Genomic DNA, 15,768 nt, shown 5'->3' with positions numbered 1-15,768 from the left:
CTGTCTCCTTGAAATGCTTTTGTTTTGAACGGAACTCTTGTGGTTTCCTTCTTTACCTCTGCGTACTTTCTTTGGTTTTCTTTTACAAGTTGAGGGTTTCTCTTCCTCCGCTCTCCACATCAGTACATTCTGTGATCTCCCTGAACGTCCCCCAAAGTCTAGGCGACACCGCCTCTAAACTTGGATCCTGGGGCTCCAAACCGGAGAAGGCGGCCTCAACAAGATGGCCAGCCGGGGTGGGGTGAGGTTAGCCTCCGTCTTCGAGGTCCTCAAAAGAGTCCAGAGGGCAGGTGCTGGAACTGTCCATCACCAAGGTCACGGTCCAGTGATCCCTCTGTCCATCCGGCCACAGTGCCGCTCACCGACTGTTTGATCAACGCATCTTGCTCATGGAACAGCATCAATGGGAAAGGAAGGTAGGTACGCAGTGATGAACAACATGAGGCAGAGATGTCCACGCCTCCCGTTTGGTGGCCGGCGGTGTAGGAGAGGCCCAGGTGGCTTGAAAGATGTTCAGAGTGACTATGGCTGGGGTTTTGTCCTTGACTTCCCCCTTGTCCACACACCCGCACACCTGCAGGAGCACACCTGGGCCAGTCCACACCCTCGTGGCTTCATCCATCGCCTGTGGCCCCCAGCGTCAACATCCAGTTGACATTTGCTCGTCGGACGAAGAGTCTCACGGTCCAACAAGCCTGGGCACCGAGAGCTTTGGCGGGTCTCTGGTGCGGGACCTCTCGGAGCCGCCGACGCACCATGGTGTTGTGGGAGGCTCTCTGACACAGAATACCGTGTTCTCAGATTCGTTTGCTCGGAGCGTCTCTCTTTTTAAGGCACAAGGATTCGTGTCTCGTGGAAAAGGAATTCCAGCCCAGACTGGTCTTCTGGGAGTTGCTCTAAAACGTCTGTGTAGATTCCCCCCCTAGAATGGTCTCCAGAAACCTCAAAGTAGACGTGTTGGAAACCAGATTCCCTGTCCTCCAGCATCCGATGCCGGAGCCTGGAGCCGGCACCCCTCCCTCCCCGCCTCCCCTGTCCCCTCCTCCCTGTCTAATCCAGCCATGCAATCTAAGTAATAGTTTCCGACTCTCTCTCCTGGGTTCACACGTTAGCTCAGTTTGTCATCTCTCGCCTGGACAATTCCGGTGGCTTCTGAGTGATCTCCCTGCTTCCAGACTCCCCTTTCTCAAGTCTGTCTGCCAGCCCTGCATCATTACGCCCCTTCCAGAAGGAGGAGCAAGTCCTCATCTGCCGGAGACCTTTCCTTTCCAGGAGAGGCTGCCGCCTCAGGGCTCATGCCTGCTCCTGTGACCCTCGTCTGCCCCCCGGCACGGGCTGCAACCTGGCCACCTGAAGCGGTCCTCACTCGCGCCTCGGCCGTTCTGAACGCCGTGCCCTTCCCTCCCGCACGAGGGATTTCACCCTTGCCCATTCACTCACCCGCCTCTCGAGATGCAGCCACAGGGGCCGGGGAGGCTCTGCTGCTGGCATCCTGCCCGGTTCAGGTGTGGGTGCCGCTCCCCGTCCTTGCCCTTGGCACTGACCCCGGGCAGGAGCGACCACACAGCATTACTCATGTTCATCTCCAGATCGACTTTGAGCCCCTGGAAATCAGGGGCCACGTCTCAGGTTTCCTTTGTCGCCTGCAGGCTGGCGCCCGTGAGGGAGTCAGGCAAGGGCGCCGTCACCACTCTGCAGGTGCGACAACTCGGGGTGGACCGCCGCTGCTGACTCTCACCTTCCAAAACCGTGTCTCCTGAATTGCACATAGAAGAAGGACGGCGTTCCCACTGAGCTTAGGGCATGTGGGTATTTGCCACAACCTGACCCAGCTGAACCCCCTTTAACGGCCCAAGAGAGTCGCCGCTCGCCATTTACTCAGACACGTGCCAGACTCTTGCTTCTGCTGGAGGAGTTCACCGGGGCGGGCGTGGGCTGGCGACACTGTGAAATCGTGTTCGTGCGAAGGAAACCATTCTGATGTATTTCAACCCAGGAGCTGAATCTTCAGGGATCTGAATCGTGATTTATGGCACTCGGTGCAGTTCGACAAACCTTCTATCAGGTGCCCCCTTTGCACCGTGTGCTGACCCTTGGTGGGGGTTGGGTGACCGGAAAGGGCTGGGACGTGGCTCCCTCCCTCGGACGCTCACCATCTAACAGGGCGCAGAAACGACAAGCCAGCACGGACACTGGACGGAAGGGGGCGCGCGGAGAGGAGAGTTCTGGGAACCTGTCTGAAGGTTCTGCGTCGTACGGGGTAACACGTGGGGGAGTCAGGGGTTCAGGAGCCCCCGTGGAACCCATCTCAGGGCACAGCTGGTGGTGGGAGGGCAGGCCAGAAAGAGGGGCCGTTAACGTCCCGCCCCAGGGCCGTGCCCCCTCGGGACGTCGGGGTGTGAGGTGCGTCTGAAGACTGGCTCGGGGCCGTCATTGCGCGGACGCTTCCCTGCCGGCGAACACGAGCTTCCCCCCCTGCGTCTCCGTTTCCTGCCGACGCGTCGTGTCTGGGGTGCTTGGAATGAGGTTCCCCCACAGCCACAGAGCCGGCCACGGGGGCAGCCCACGGCCCCTCCTCGGGGCAGCGTGAAGTGTGGTTACCTGTTTGCTAAGACAACGTGTTACCTGTTGTCCCTGACCGCACCCCGAGACGTGCAAACCCGTCCCCAGGGGGCTTAGTTTTCTGTTGAGCAAGACAGAAAAGAGACGTGGTAAAAAGTGGGAAAGGAATCCCTGCTTCCTCTAAATGACTCCGGGAGGTGGTGGTCGGGGAAGCTTTCCCTGCACCCCCAGGAAGAAGCGGGTGCTCCCGGCAGAGGCTCAGCACAGAGAGCCGTTGACACCCCGGTCCCGTCTGGAACTCGGAGGAGACACCACTGAGCCGTGAGACCCGTGTAAGAAAGTCCGGAAAATTCTGACTTTCCCCGTGATGCTAATTCGGTGCTGCTTTTTGGAAACATCCATGTTCTTCCAAAAACGTTTTCCTCCGTTCTCCTCTCCCTGCCCTGCCCGGCTGCCCAGGGGCATCTTGGGAGAGCAGGTCCCAGCGTGCGGGCTGGAGTGGAGCTTCCTCAGCACCTCGTGCTAGCCCTCGACAGAAGGAGCGCTCCCTCCCCTCTCCCCACGAGCCCGCCTGCGGGTCCCAGACCAGACGGGGCCCTCATCCAGGCCTGGGACCCAGGTCCTTCCAGAGGCCGGGTGCTGGGTGCACGTCCCGGCTCGTGGTGGGGGTGGGGGCGTCGTCGAGTGGGCGCAGGGGACACCTCAGCTGCCGAGGCAGCGGAAAGGAAGACGATTGGGGGCCGTGCGGGACTGGAGCCTAGGAGTGTGTCCCAGTTCGGGGGACCCTCGGAGGCTGGGAGCGTGTCCTGGGGGGGGGCTGGGAGCGTGTCCCAGCTCAGGGGGCCCTCGGAGGCTGGGAGTGTGTCCCAGCTCAGGGGGGAACCCTCGGGGGATAGGAATGTGTCCTGGGGGTGCTGGGAGCGTGTCCCAGCTCAGGGGGCCCTCGGAGGCTGGGAGCGTGTCCTGGGGGGGGGCTGGGAGCGTGTCCCAGCTCAGGGGGCCCTCGGAGGCTGGGAGTGTGTCCCAGCTCAGGGGGGAACCCTCGGGGGATAGGAATGTGTCCTGGGGGTGCTGGGAGCATGTCCCAGCTCAGGGGGACCCTCAGAGTCTGGGAGCGTGTCCCAGGGGGGCTGGGAGTGTGTCCCAGGGGGCGTGGGGAGCATGTCCCAGCTCAGGGGGGGAACCCTTGGGGGATGGGAGCGTGTCCCAGGGGCATCTGGGAGCGTGTCCCAGCTCGGGGGGGACCCTTGGAGGCAGACCAGACAGTGGCTTGGGGCCGAGTTAGCCTGGGCTCTAGCCGGCACCGCGGTCTGTGGAGGGCAGATGGGTGCTCTGGGACTCAGATGTATTATTCGGGTGGGTGCACGGGGCAGGGGAAGTACCAGCATCAGGGCTCAGCACCCTTGCCCCCACCCAGCCTAGCAGGTGCTGGCCAAGAATTCCAGGAGAGGGAACCAGGGTACACAGGTGTTGGGCACAGAAAGGAAGGGGGAGGGTCAGGGGAGGACCCTGAGCTAGGGCCCCAGGCGAGCCCAGCGCTTTCCGAAACCTCAGGACAGGAGATGACATCTAGATCCTTCTCCCCGGTAGGGCTGTGCTTCCTGAGGGTAGCCGAGGGCCCCGTGTGGGCCCGACCGTGAAACTGAGCACTCAGAGGGACCAGGTTTACGTTCTGCTTCTGGCCCGTGTCTGTTGAGATCGGCTCGGTCCCCGACCGGCATCCAGCATCCCTGCCCCCAGACTCACTGGCTGTCACAGACACAAGGGGCAAATGTCCGTTGCTCTGCCCGGGAAGGTGTGCAGTCAGGGCCGTGTCTCCTCTGGGCAGGGAGGGCGGATGATGACAGAAGCAGGGACGCTGGTGACAGGGTCCTGGCTCAGGCAGCAGGTCTGGAGCCCAGGGAGCCTTAAGAGTAGCTGTTTGCGGCAACGGTCAGCAAACGCACATCCTGGACAGCAGATCTTGGCGCACGACCCAACGCTGAATGTAGTAAAACGGGAGATGTGGGCTTATTTCTAAAGCTTTCACTAATACTCCTTCGGCTTAGGGGGAAAAAAAAGCCTCGACAACTGCAGGCCTGAGTCCGTATCATCTGCTGATTCCGCCTCCCAAGCAAAATGACGAGCCCTTCCCGGAGGCTCCGGTGGGGAAAGGAAGCACACGGGCTGGGAGCCCTCTGCGCGGCCCCTCGGCCTGGCTGGCCTGCCTGCACCCGCTGCCCAGTGCTCCGCGCCCTTCCCGGCAGGTGCAGAGCCTTCCAGAGCCCCCGCTCTGCTGTCCTGCCGCCTGGCTGTGCCTCTGTCCCTGCGTCCGTGCGTCCCTGTGAGTCACAGCTCCCGAGGAGAGCAGCCACCGACTCAGGCGTCCCTCCTGGCTGTGGGGTGGCTGCGGAGATGCGCTGCCCGGCCAGGCGTCTGCAAGGTGGTCGTCCTGTGCGGGAGCAGCCTGGTGAGATCTTCCCAATCCTAACGCCAGATGAGCTGACAATGTCTTTGCAACAAGGTGCCACGCTTCCCATTGTTACATCAACAATTTAGATGTCTTCTTTGGAGATAACATTGTGCCCCAGGGAATTTGTTCTTGCCTTTTTTTCTTTCTTTCTTTTTTTTTAAATTTTTTAAATGTTTGTTTATTTTCGAGAAACAGAGAGAGAGCGTGAGCAGGGGAGGGGCAGAGAGAGAGAGGGAGACACAGGGTCTGAAGCAGGTTCCAGGCTCCGAGCTGTCAGCACAGAGCCCGACGCGGGGCTCGAACCCATGAACTGTGAGACCACGACCTGAGCCAAAGTCAGACAGTCAACCGACTGAGCCCCCCAGGTGCCCCATTTTCTTTCTCTTTTTTTGAACCCAGGTTTCAGTTTTCAGTGCGCACCTCTAAGGGATTCCAAGCAGCGATCATTCCAGAGACAGGGGCTACTGTTCTCATTTTGAATCTGGGAAAGACGAGTATTTCAAATGGCGTATTTGCAGGCAATCAGCGAGTACGGTTTGTGAGTGTTTGTTTTCCGCATTTTTTTTTTATTTTTTTTAACGTTTATTTATTTTTGAGACAGAGAGAGACAGAGCATGAACGGGGGAGGGGCAGAGAGAGAGGGAGACACAGAACCGGAAGCAGGCTTCTGGCTCCGAGCCATCAGCCCAGAGCCCGACGCGGGGCTCGAACTCACGGACCGCGAGATCGTGACCTGAGCTGAAGTCGGACGCTTAACCGACTGAGCCACCCAGGCGCCCCATGTTTTCCGCATTTTTAAGACGCCGTGTGCCTGTTCCGACTGGTAAGGGCCCTTCCCGACTGCATCTTCAAAAACATTTCTGTGCAATAGCTTCTATTATCTGCGTTCTGCGGGAGAGGAAGTCAAGGTTACGTGACTCCCTCCATCACGCAGCCAGTACGTCTCTCTCGCACGCCCGCACACCACATCTTTTTCATTTCATCTTTTTCATTTCTTCACCCGTTCCTGCTGCCAGCCGCCCTCTCTGAGTGTCTCCCACGTCCCAGCCTCAGCTTACACACTGGGAACGCGGAGGCAAAAACACAGTGTTTGCCTTTGAGGACTTTGCTGTCTGGTGGGGAAGTTGGATCGGCGATCAAGAACGTCAAGGCAACATGCCAAGATAATTGAGAGCATTTTTAAATTTAAAACTGATTCAGTTCACGTTCACTGAGCAGTTATGGGCACCTCAGTCCGTAAGACACGGCAGAGACACAAAAGTGAGTACGACACAGACCCCTCCAGGGGCCCCCGGGTGGCTCAGTCGGTTCATCGTCCGACTTCGGCTCAGGTCATGATCTCAAAGTCCATGAGTTCAAGCCCCGCGTCGGGCTCTGTGCTGACAGCGCGGAGCCTGGAGCCTGCTTTGGATTCTGTGTCTCCCTCTCTTTCTGCCCCTCACCTGCTCTCTCTCTCAAAAATAAATAAATAAACATTAGGGGCGTCTGGGGGGCTCAGTTGGTTAAGCGTCCGGCCTCGGCTCAGGTCATGATATCACAGTCCGTGGGTTCGAGCCGCACATCGGGCTCTGTGCTGACAGCTCAGAGCCTGAAGCCTGCTTCGGATTCTGTGTCTCCCTCTGGCTGCTCTCTGCCCCTGTCCCGCTCGCGCTCTCTCACTGTCTCTCAAGAAATGAATAAACGTTAGAAAACTCGAAGACACAGCCCCCTCTGCAAAGCGTCCCTGCCTTGCAGGTAAGGTGCACAGACAGGCAGTAGGTCTCATCTTGCAGACTCAGGTGTGTGGGAAATGCACCTGCGTGTCCCTGCTTCCACCTGCTTCTATCCTGGCTCCCGTTGCGGAAAAGCAGCAGAAACTCACCTCAGTCAAGGGCCCTGCCAAGGCTCCTGCACTTGGGCGGGTCCTGGGGTGAAGGTTTGAGGAGGGGTCCACACGGGTCAAAGCTGAGATGCTTTATTCTTTCTGTGCAGCCCCCATTTCACACCTGGGGGGCAGGGAGCATTTCTACTATCCTTGGGCCACAGGTGTGTGTTTATGGAGGGGAGGGAGGTCACCAGGGACGCCTCTGGGAGGCGGGCTAAGGTTCCAGCCACATAGATGCCCCTTCTGGGGACTGGCTGCCTCTCCTAAGAGAGACGTTATCCATGGCACCTGTGGGAGGTGGTAAGGGACTTCAGTGACGGAGGGACCACTACAGTGGGGCTTAGCAATGGGGGAGAGGGACTGAGCTCAGCTAGGGGCACAGCAGGGACCAGGGAGCAGGTGGGGGCAGTGGATGGAGATTCCTAAGAGGAAGCATCGGGGGAGGGGGGAGTCTGCTAAATGAACTTGACCGACCTGTGCTGAGAACAGCCCTGCATGTCAGGTGTCCAGGGTGGGGATGGGAGCTTTGTTCAGATATCAGGGGTGGGGATTTCCTCACACCGTGCGGGACTCGTGCTAACACACGGCTACTCACGGGACAAGGACAGAGCGCTAGGCAGGGCCTCCTCGTAGGAAGGATGCAGAGGAACCCGTCTTGGCTCAGGCTGAGTCCGGGAGGGTCTTAGTCCCCCACCCAGCTGCTCTCCCACCGTCTCTGTCCCCCACCCTCACCACCCCCCTGCCCCCCCTCCTCTCCCATGGGAGCCACAGGCCCACCTTCTCCTTCCCTTCCTTCATTCCTTCCTTTCCAGGTCTCTCGGCTGCTTCCTTAGAAGGCTCTGGCACAGTCTCCTTATTTGACTTAGGAAAGGACAGGACAGGGAGGGGGGAGGGGGAAAGACCAAGATGAGGGGGGGAGACAAGGGCAGGGAGGGGGAGGGGAAAAGACCAGGACGGGGAGGGGGGAGGGGGGAAGACCGGATGGAGGGGAGACGAGGACAGGGAGGGGAAAAGACGAGGACGCGGGGAAGGGGAGGGGGAAAGACCAAGATGGGGGGGGGGGGGGAGACAAGGACAGGGAGGGGGAGGGGGGAAGACCAGGACGGGGAGGACAAGCAGGGTGGAGGTTGGAAGTGTTCTCCTGTGACCCCCAGATGCAGAGGGGTCGCACCCGCACGCGCCGAGCGACGGACGCCACGCAGACACGCGGCCGGAAGGCCTACCAGTGAGCGGCTGCGGCCCCGGGCCCGAGGCAGGGGAGCCACGCGGAAAGTCCGGGAGGAGCCGCAGCCGTGGGTCCGGAGAATCGCAAGGCTCCCGTGGCGGCGGGAAGGGGGTGGGGTGGGGGCAGATCGGGGGCACCGGCCAGCGCCGTCGGAGCTCAGAGCCCGAGGGCGGGAGCGAGCACCATCCGGGGATTTGTCCTGGCTCCTCCTTGGCAGCCCCTCCCCCCCGGTGGCTCTGACGCCACAAAGATGGAGCCTCGCGCCACCTGCTGAGACGAAGGCTGACAGACACCCCGCCCCCCCCCCCCATGTCCGAACCCGGGTGGACGTCCACCAACCACCGGGCAGACGGAGAGCCCGGCACGTCCTCCCCGAGACGCGGGGCGCGGAGCCGCGATGCCTGGTCACCTGCGTGGGGCGGAGGGGTGGCTCGGGGCCGTGCCCTTGCGCTGTGTCTTGGCCCGGGGGGGGGGGGGGGGGGGGGGGGGCCACCCCGGACAGCTCCCCGCGGAGGGCACGCTCCAGGAAGCGACCTTGCGGTGGGCAGGCCAGGGGGTGGCGCCCGGTTCCGGGCCGGCGGGCGACCTCGGCGCGGGCAGCAGCTGGGGAGGCGCCCGGCCGCCCTCGGGACCCAGAGCCCCGCCCGGCCTCCCCCGTGGCCCCGGCGCTCTGCTTTCCCTCGGACGCCCAAACGGCCGGTCCCGACAGGCCTCCCTCCTCCAGCCGCCGTGGCTGGCGTGCCGACGCCTCATTTGCCAAGTGACGGGCTCGGTGACGAACGAGCCCGGGACTCACGCGCCGCCGGGAAGCCACGGAGCCTCCGAGGCTGCGTCCCGGCGAGAACCAGTCTGTGCAGCCAAGCTCAGCGAGACCGATCCGGCCGAGCCCCTCTTCTGGCTCTGGGATCTCACCTCGGGGAGTGGAGGTCACGGGTGTCCTCTTCTGCCCTCCTACGTGCTCTTGAACGGGAGTCATTTCCTTGTTAATCAGAAGCCGGCTTCTTCGTTATTTTAATTTAAGAAAGACGCGGCTCCGTGGGCCAGCTCGGATGCTTCTGGAAACAGGACGTCCATGGTCCTGAGCGTGAGGTCTGCGTGGAGAAGGAAACCGAAATACGGGGCGTGAAGCCTTGCTGCGTCCCTGTTCCCCTGTCTGCAGGTGGTTCGAGAGCCGGATTGGAGAGGCGGGCAGGCGTGAGGTGCAGCCCCGGGGAGGGGGGTGGCAGGCGAGCGGGTGAGGCCGCTGTGCTCGGGGCCGGTCCACAGGCATCGAGGGCTGCTCCTAACCTTGGCTTTGGCTTTGTTTGTGCAGAAGAGCCAGAGGAGAGCGGGTCACAGTGAACATGCTTGAGGCCACGTACAGGCCAGCCACGCTTCGTTAACTGATTTGTCCCTGGAGGGCCTGGGCCGGTGACGGAAGGTGTGCTCAGGTTCGCGGTACGCTTGGGGAGGCCACATCAGAGCAAGAACCCAGACTCTTCCCCTCCCTCATCCTTGTGCCCCATCCGCCCCTGCCTCCGTCCCCCGATTCGGGACTCAGTGGGCTCTCATCAGGGGCCCGGTCCTTGCCGGACACTGGAACCCACCCACGATTGTTGTACCGCCGGTGGCTCGCCTAATCTGATGACGGACAACGCACAGCCCCTGTATTCACGAGGGGGGCTCAGGGCGCCGCGGTGGGGACTCACCAAATTAGCGGAGAGCACAGTGCGTGGCCCGTAGCCCCCGGCGAGTATCCGCCACCAGGGAGACGGCGTAAGGACCGGTGTGGACAAGAGGCCGGGCCAGCTCTCCACGGGGCAAGTGCTCTGCCAGACGGCGGGGCCTGCAGACAGAGGGCGGGGCTGCGTGTCGGGAGGTTGACAGCGACGGTGGTGCACAGCAAGGACCAGAGAAGTTGCAAGAAGCCCGGGGCGGAGGTGCTGACGGGAGCGCGAGGTTGTGTGAGTGCAGACAGGGGAGGCCTTGACCGCCAGACGCTGGGACGTCAGAAACCTTCCGGACCGGACCCTGGAGGTGAGGAAGGGGATGGTGGAGGGTTTCTCAGGGTGCCGGGGGGGGGACGGCGTCTTGTTTACACAGGACAGGTGACACGGGCAGAGGCGTGCGGCCCCGGGCCTGGCCGTGGGGACCGCTGGCGATGTGGTCATTAAGGAAGCAGACAGAGAGACAGAGGACAGACACAGTTGCACTGAGGCTGGGGCCGAAGAGAGGCCAGAAGGACGGCCAGACGGCAGGCGTGACGGGCTGTGTCGAGCGGCACGCGGTGCAGGTGCAGCGGGGACTCGGAGAGGGGACACTTAGTGTCGGGGGCTGCTTGGCGGACAGCCGCGTCCCTGGGCGGACGGACGAGCCTGAGTGGCCTCCCCCATCACCTTTCCAGCCTTCCTTACTAGCCCAGAGTTTTGCTGTGGGTCCACGCGACCACCTGGTCCCGAAGGGACACCGCCGCCGCCGACCGTCGGGGCCGTGCAGCCTGCCTGACGGCTCCCCTTCCACCGGGCCGGTTGTCATCCATCCAGGAACTCAGGGATGTTGCTTGAGCTGGATGGTTTCCATGGAAACCGAGCCCATCCATTGGGTAATGGCTTCTCCGGGTGCTCGTGTCTGCGGGTGACCGGCTGGGCTGTGCCTGCGCCTGTGGGCGGGGTGGGACCCGCCACCCCACCTGCGAAGCTGCCTTCCCTCTGCGCTCTCCCTGCGCCACACGGACGCCGGCCCCTACGCAGACCCCGTCTAGCAGGGCCTCCACCCGGCGGTGCAGGGTGCGGTGACATATTAAATGCTCCCAGCCCCAGCCCACTCCGTCCCCGTCTACAAAGTGGAGACCAATCCTAACTCAGGGCCAGTGCGGGGGTTAAAGGAAGGGACATATTAAAAGTAGGGCAGCGACCAACAAGTTGGATTATTAAACATTTCGATCGTCTCTAACTGTCGTCGTTAGGGTTCTGGAGACCGTTCACTTTCGAAGGGGGCGAGGAGCTCATTCGGGCTCTCCCTGGACTGTTCTTTGACTCTTTACGGTTTTACTTCAAACCTGGAGGGGGAGGGAAGCCCATGTACATTTGCACGGGGCCCTGATTGGAGAGGCCGCACGTGGACAGTAAGCCTCGGAGGGTTCGAAAGGGAGCACGGAGGCTGGGATCCTGCTTCCCACTCCGGGGAGACATTTGTCACGGCCCCTGCCTGTCACTCCTTCCTCCTCACCCCAGCCCTGGGACAGAGACCAGACACCACCCCTCCCTGCCTGCCTCCTCCTCCTCCACCTCCTCCTCCTCCTCTGCTCCCTCTTCCTTCTTTCCTCCTCCCTCCCCTTCCCCCCTTCTTCCTTTCTCCCCTCGCCTCCCACCTCCTCTTCTCCCTCCTCTCTCTTCTCCCTCCTCCCTCCTCTCCCGCTCTCTCCTCTTCCTCTCTCTCCTCTCCCCTCCTTTCCTCCCGTCCCTCCTCCCTCCTCTCTCCTCCTGCTCCTCCCTCCCTCTTTCTCTCCTTCTTCCCACTAGGGATCAATGATGATGAGTCCAAACAAATCACTGGCCCATCCTGCATTTGGAGTGAAAAGCTCTGGGGTTTTTGACTATTTCTTTATAAAACTGACCAATTATACACTACCAAAACTGAAACAGGAAGAAATAGAACATTTGAACAGACCATAACCAGGAAGGAAATCAAATTAGTAATCAAAAATCTCCCAAAAAACAAGAGTCCAGGGCCAGATGACTTTCTAGGGGAATTCTGCCAAACATTTAAGGAAGAGTTAACACCTATTCTCTTGAAGCTGTTCTAAAAAATAGAAATGGAAGGAAAACTTCCAAACTCATTCTATGAAGCCAGCATTACCTTGATTCCAAAACCAGACAGAGACCCCACTAAAAATGAGAACCACAGACCAATTTCCCTGATGAACATGGATGCAAAAATCCTCAACAAGATATTAGACAACCAGATCCAACGATACATTCAAAAAATTATTCACCACAACCAAGTGGGATTTATACCTGGGATGCAGGGCTGGTTCAATATCTATAAAACAATTAATGTGATTCATCACATCAATAAAAGAAAGGACAAGAACCATATGATCCTCTCAATAGATGGAGAGAAAGCATTTGACAAAATACAGCATCCTTTCTTGATAAAAATCTTCAAGAAAGTAGGGATAGAAGGAGCATACCTCGAGATCATAAAAGCCATATATGAATGACCCAACACTAATATCATCATGGGGAAAAACTGAGAGCTTTCCCCCAAAGGTCAGGAACACGACAGGGATGTCCACTCTCACCACTGTTATTCAACATAGTATTGGAAGTCTTAGCCTCTGCAATCAGACAACACAAAGTAATAAAAGGCATCCAAATTGGCCAGGAGGAGGTCAAACTTTCACTCTTGGCAGATGACATGATACTCTATATGGAAAACCCAAAAGATTCCACCAAAAAACTGCTAGAACTGATCCTTGAACTGATCAGCAAAGTGGAAGGATATAAAATCAATGCACAGAAATCAGTTGCAGTCCTATACACCAACAATGAAGCAACAGAAAGAGAAATCAAGGAATCGATCCCATTTACAATTGCACCAAAAACCATAAAATACCTAGGAATAAATCTAACCAAAGAGGTGAAAAATCTATACACTGAAAACTTTAGAAAGCTTATGAAAGAAATTGAAGATGACACACAAAAAACCCAAAAATATTCCATGCTCCTGGATAGGAAGAACAAATATTGTTAAAATGTCGATACTACCCAAAGCAATCTACATATTCAATGCAATACCTATCAAAATAACACCAGCATTCTTCACACAGCTACAGCAAACAATCCTACAATGTGTATGGAAGCAGAAAAGACCCAAAATAGCCAAACTATCTTGAAAAAAGAAAACCAAAGCAGGAGGCATCACAATCCCAGACTTCAAGCTGTATTACAAAGCTGTAACCATCAAGACAGTATGGTACTGGCACAAGAACAGACACTCGGATCAATGGAACAGAATAGAGAACCCAGAAATGGACCCACAGACGTATGGCCACCTAATCTTTGACAAAGCAGGAAAGAATATCCGATGGAATGAAGACAGTCTCCTCAGCAAATGGTGCTGGGAAAACTGGACAGTGACATGCAGAAGAATGAACCTGGACCACTTTCTTCCACCATACACAAAAATAAACTCAAAATGGATGAAAGACCTAAATGTAAGACTGGAAACCATCAAAATCCTCCAGGAGAAAACAGGCAAAAACCTCTTTGATCTTGGCCGCAGCAGCTTCTTACTCAACACATCTCTGGAGGCAAGGGAAGCAAAAGCAAAAATGAACTACTGGGACCTCATCAAAATAAAAAGCTTCTGCACAGCAAAGGAAACAATCAGCAAACTAAAAGGCAACCCTCAGAATGGGAGAAGATATTTGCAAGTGACATGTCAGATAAAGGGTTAGTATCCAAAATGTATGAAGAACTTATCAAAGTCAACACCCAAAGAACAAATAATCCAGTGAAGAAATGGGCGAAATACATGAACAAACACCTCTCCAGAGAAGACATCCAGATGGCCAACTGACACATGAAAAAATGCTCCACATCACTCATCATCAGGGAAATACAAATCAAAACCACAGTGAGATACCACCTGTCAGAATGGCTAACGTTAACAACTCAGGCAACAACAGATGTTGGTGAGGATGCGGAGAAAGAGGATTCCTTTTGCATTGTTGGTGGGAATGCAAGCTGGTGCAGCCACTCTGGAAAACAGTATGGAGGTTCCTCAAAAAACTAAAAATAGAACTTCCCTACGACCCAGCGATCGCACTACTAGTCATTTATCCAAGGGATACAGGTGTGCTCTTTCAAAGGGGTACAGACACCCCAATGTTTATAGCAGCACTATCAACAATAGCCAAAGTATGGAAGGAGCCCAAATGTCCATCTGTGGATGAATGGATAAAGAAGAGGTGGTATGTATATACAATGGAGTATTACTCGGCAATCAAAAAGAATGAAATCTTGCCATTTGCAACTACGTGGGTGGAACTGGAGGGTATTGTGCTAAGTGAAATTAGTCAGAGAAAGACAAACATCATATGACTTCACTCATATGAGGACTTTAAGACACAGAACAGATGAACACAAGGGAAGGGAAGCAAAAATCACATACGAACAGGGAGGGGGACAAAATATAAGAGACTTAAATATGGAGAACAAGCAGAGGGTTACTGGAGGGGTTGTGGGAGGGGGGATGGGCTAAATGGGTCAGGGGCATTAAGGAATCTACTCCTGAAATCATTGTTGCACTATATGCTAACTAACTTGGATGTAAATTTTTAAAAAGTGAATAAATGTTAAAAAAAATTATTTAAAAACCTGAACAACTGACGACTGACCATTCTTCTTTTGGAGTTGTTTGGTCTTCTTATTTGTCCAATTTACTTCCTTTTTAGAGTGCTTGTTTTTTTTTCTCGGTAATAGTTTTTTTGTTGTTTTAGTGCCGCTATTTTGACATATTTTTCAAACATTTGCCCCGTTTGCTTTTAGATGGACACTATACATATATGCACAAAATGTAAAACCTTCCGATGGGTTCATAGTGCAAAGAAAGCGCCTTCCTTCCCCTCCCCCCATCACCCCTTGCCCCTCTCTATAGGCAGCTGCTGAGAGATAACTGCGTATCCTTCCTGAGGTTTTGCGTGGGTGCACAGATGGTGTATACGTATGTAGGTATACACATGGTGCCTGTGTATGTATACATACATGTACTCTTTCTGTGCATGTGTGTGTATGTAGGATGTGTATGTATATCTATCTGTAGATCTATGTGAGTGTATGTAGATATGTTATAATATGATAAATATTACAGACTTTGCTCTATATAAAACATATACACGTGTATTTTATATATACCAAATCTTCATCCATTCTTCCCTCAACCGACATGGGAGCTGTTTCCATATCTTAGCTGTTGTGAATAATGCCGCCATGAGCATGAGAAGGCAGGTATCTCTCCCAGATACTGCTTGTGTTTCCACTGGTGGTATCCGCAGAATCGGGATTGCTGGCTCATACGGTAGATGTATTTTCAACTTTTTGAGGAACCTCCACGCTGTTTTCCACGGTGACTACCACCGTACCTGCCGGCCAACAGTGCACGAGGGGGACCTTTTCTCCACACCCTCACCAACGCTTGTTACCGCTTGTCCTTTTTGACAAAATCCATCGTAACAGTTGTGAGGTGACACCTCATCTGTATTTCCCTGGCGACTCGTGATGTTGAACGCCTTCTCCTGTGCCTGTTGGCCGTGTGTATGCCGTCGGGAAAGTGTCTCTTCAGGTCTTTTGTCCATTTTAGAATCAGGCTATCTGTTCTTTGTTTTGTTTTACCAGTAAGTTCTATGCGTTCTGTATTTTTCTTGGATATTAATCCCTTATCACGTATATGTTTTGCAAATATTTTCTCCTGTTCCATAGATGGCTCTTCCATTTTACTGATTGTTTCTTTCGCTGTGCAGAAGCTGGGTAGGTTGGTGTAGTCCCACTTGTTAATTTTGCTTTCGTTATCTGCGCTTTGGCGTCGTGGCCAAAAACTCATTGTAAAGACCAGCGTCAGGGACTTTTTCCCTATGCTTTCTTTCTTCTAGGAGCTTTATGGCTTCTGATACTCCCTAGAAGT

General features: G+C 56.0%; 2 long non-coding RNA genes across 2 annotated transcripts in view; one reads left to right on the top strand and one right to left on the bottom strand.

Annotated features, from left to right (window-relative positions):
• Positions 1–15,768, top strand: part of LOC132668580 (uncharacterized) — a 154,070-nt gene that overhangs the window by 105,703 nt on the left and 32,599 nt on the right. The gene's annotated exons all lie outside the window — the stretch shown is intronic.
• LOC144616580 (uncharacterized) lies at positions 5,233–7,774 on the bottom strand. Its single transcript, XR_013555936.2, has 3 exons — positions 7,656–7,774; positions 6,876–7,166; positions 5,233–5,902 (listed from the first exon to the last, which is right to left on the bottom strand). It is a non-coding gene; the product is annotated as an uncharacterized LOC144616580 (long non-coding RNA).

This window comes from Panthera onca, chromosome B3 (assembly GCF_046562875.1).
Source record: "Panthera onca isolate mPanOnc1 chromosome B3, mPanOnc1 haplotype 2, whole genome shotgun sequence".
In the NCBI taxonomy this organism is placed as follows: domain Eukaryota; kingdom Metazoa; phylum Chordata; class Mammalia; order Carnivora; family Felidae; genus Panthera; species Panthera onca.
This window is presented reverse-complemented; position numbering and strand designations above follow the sequence as displayed.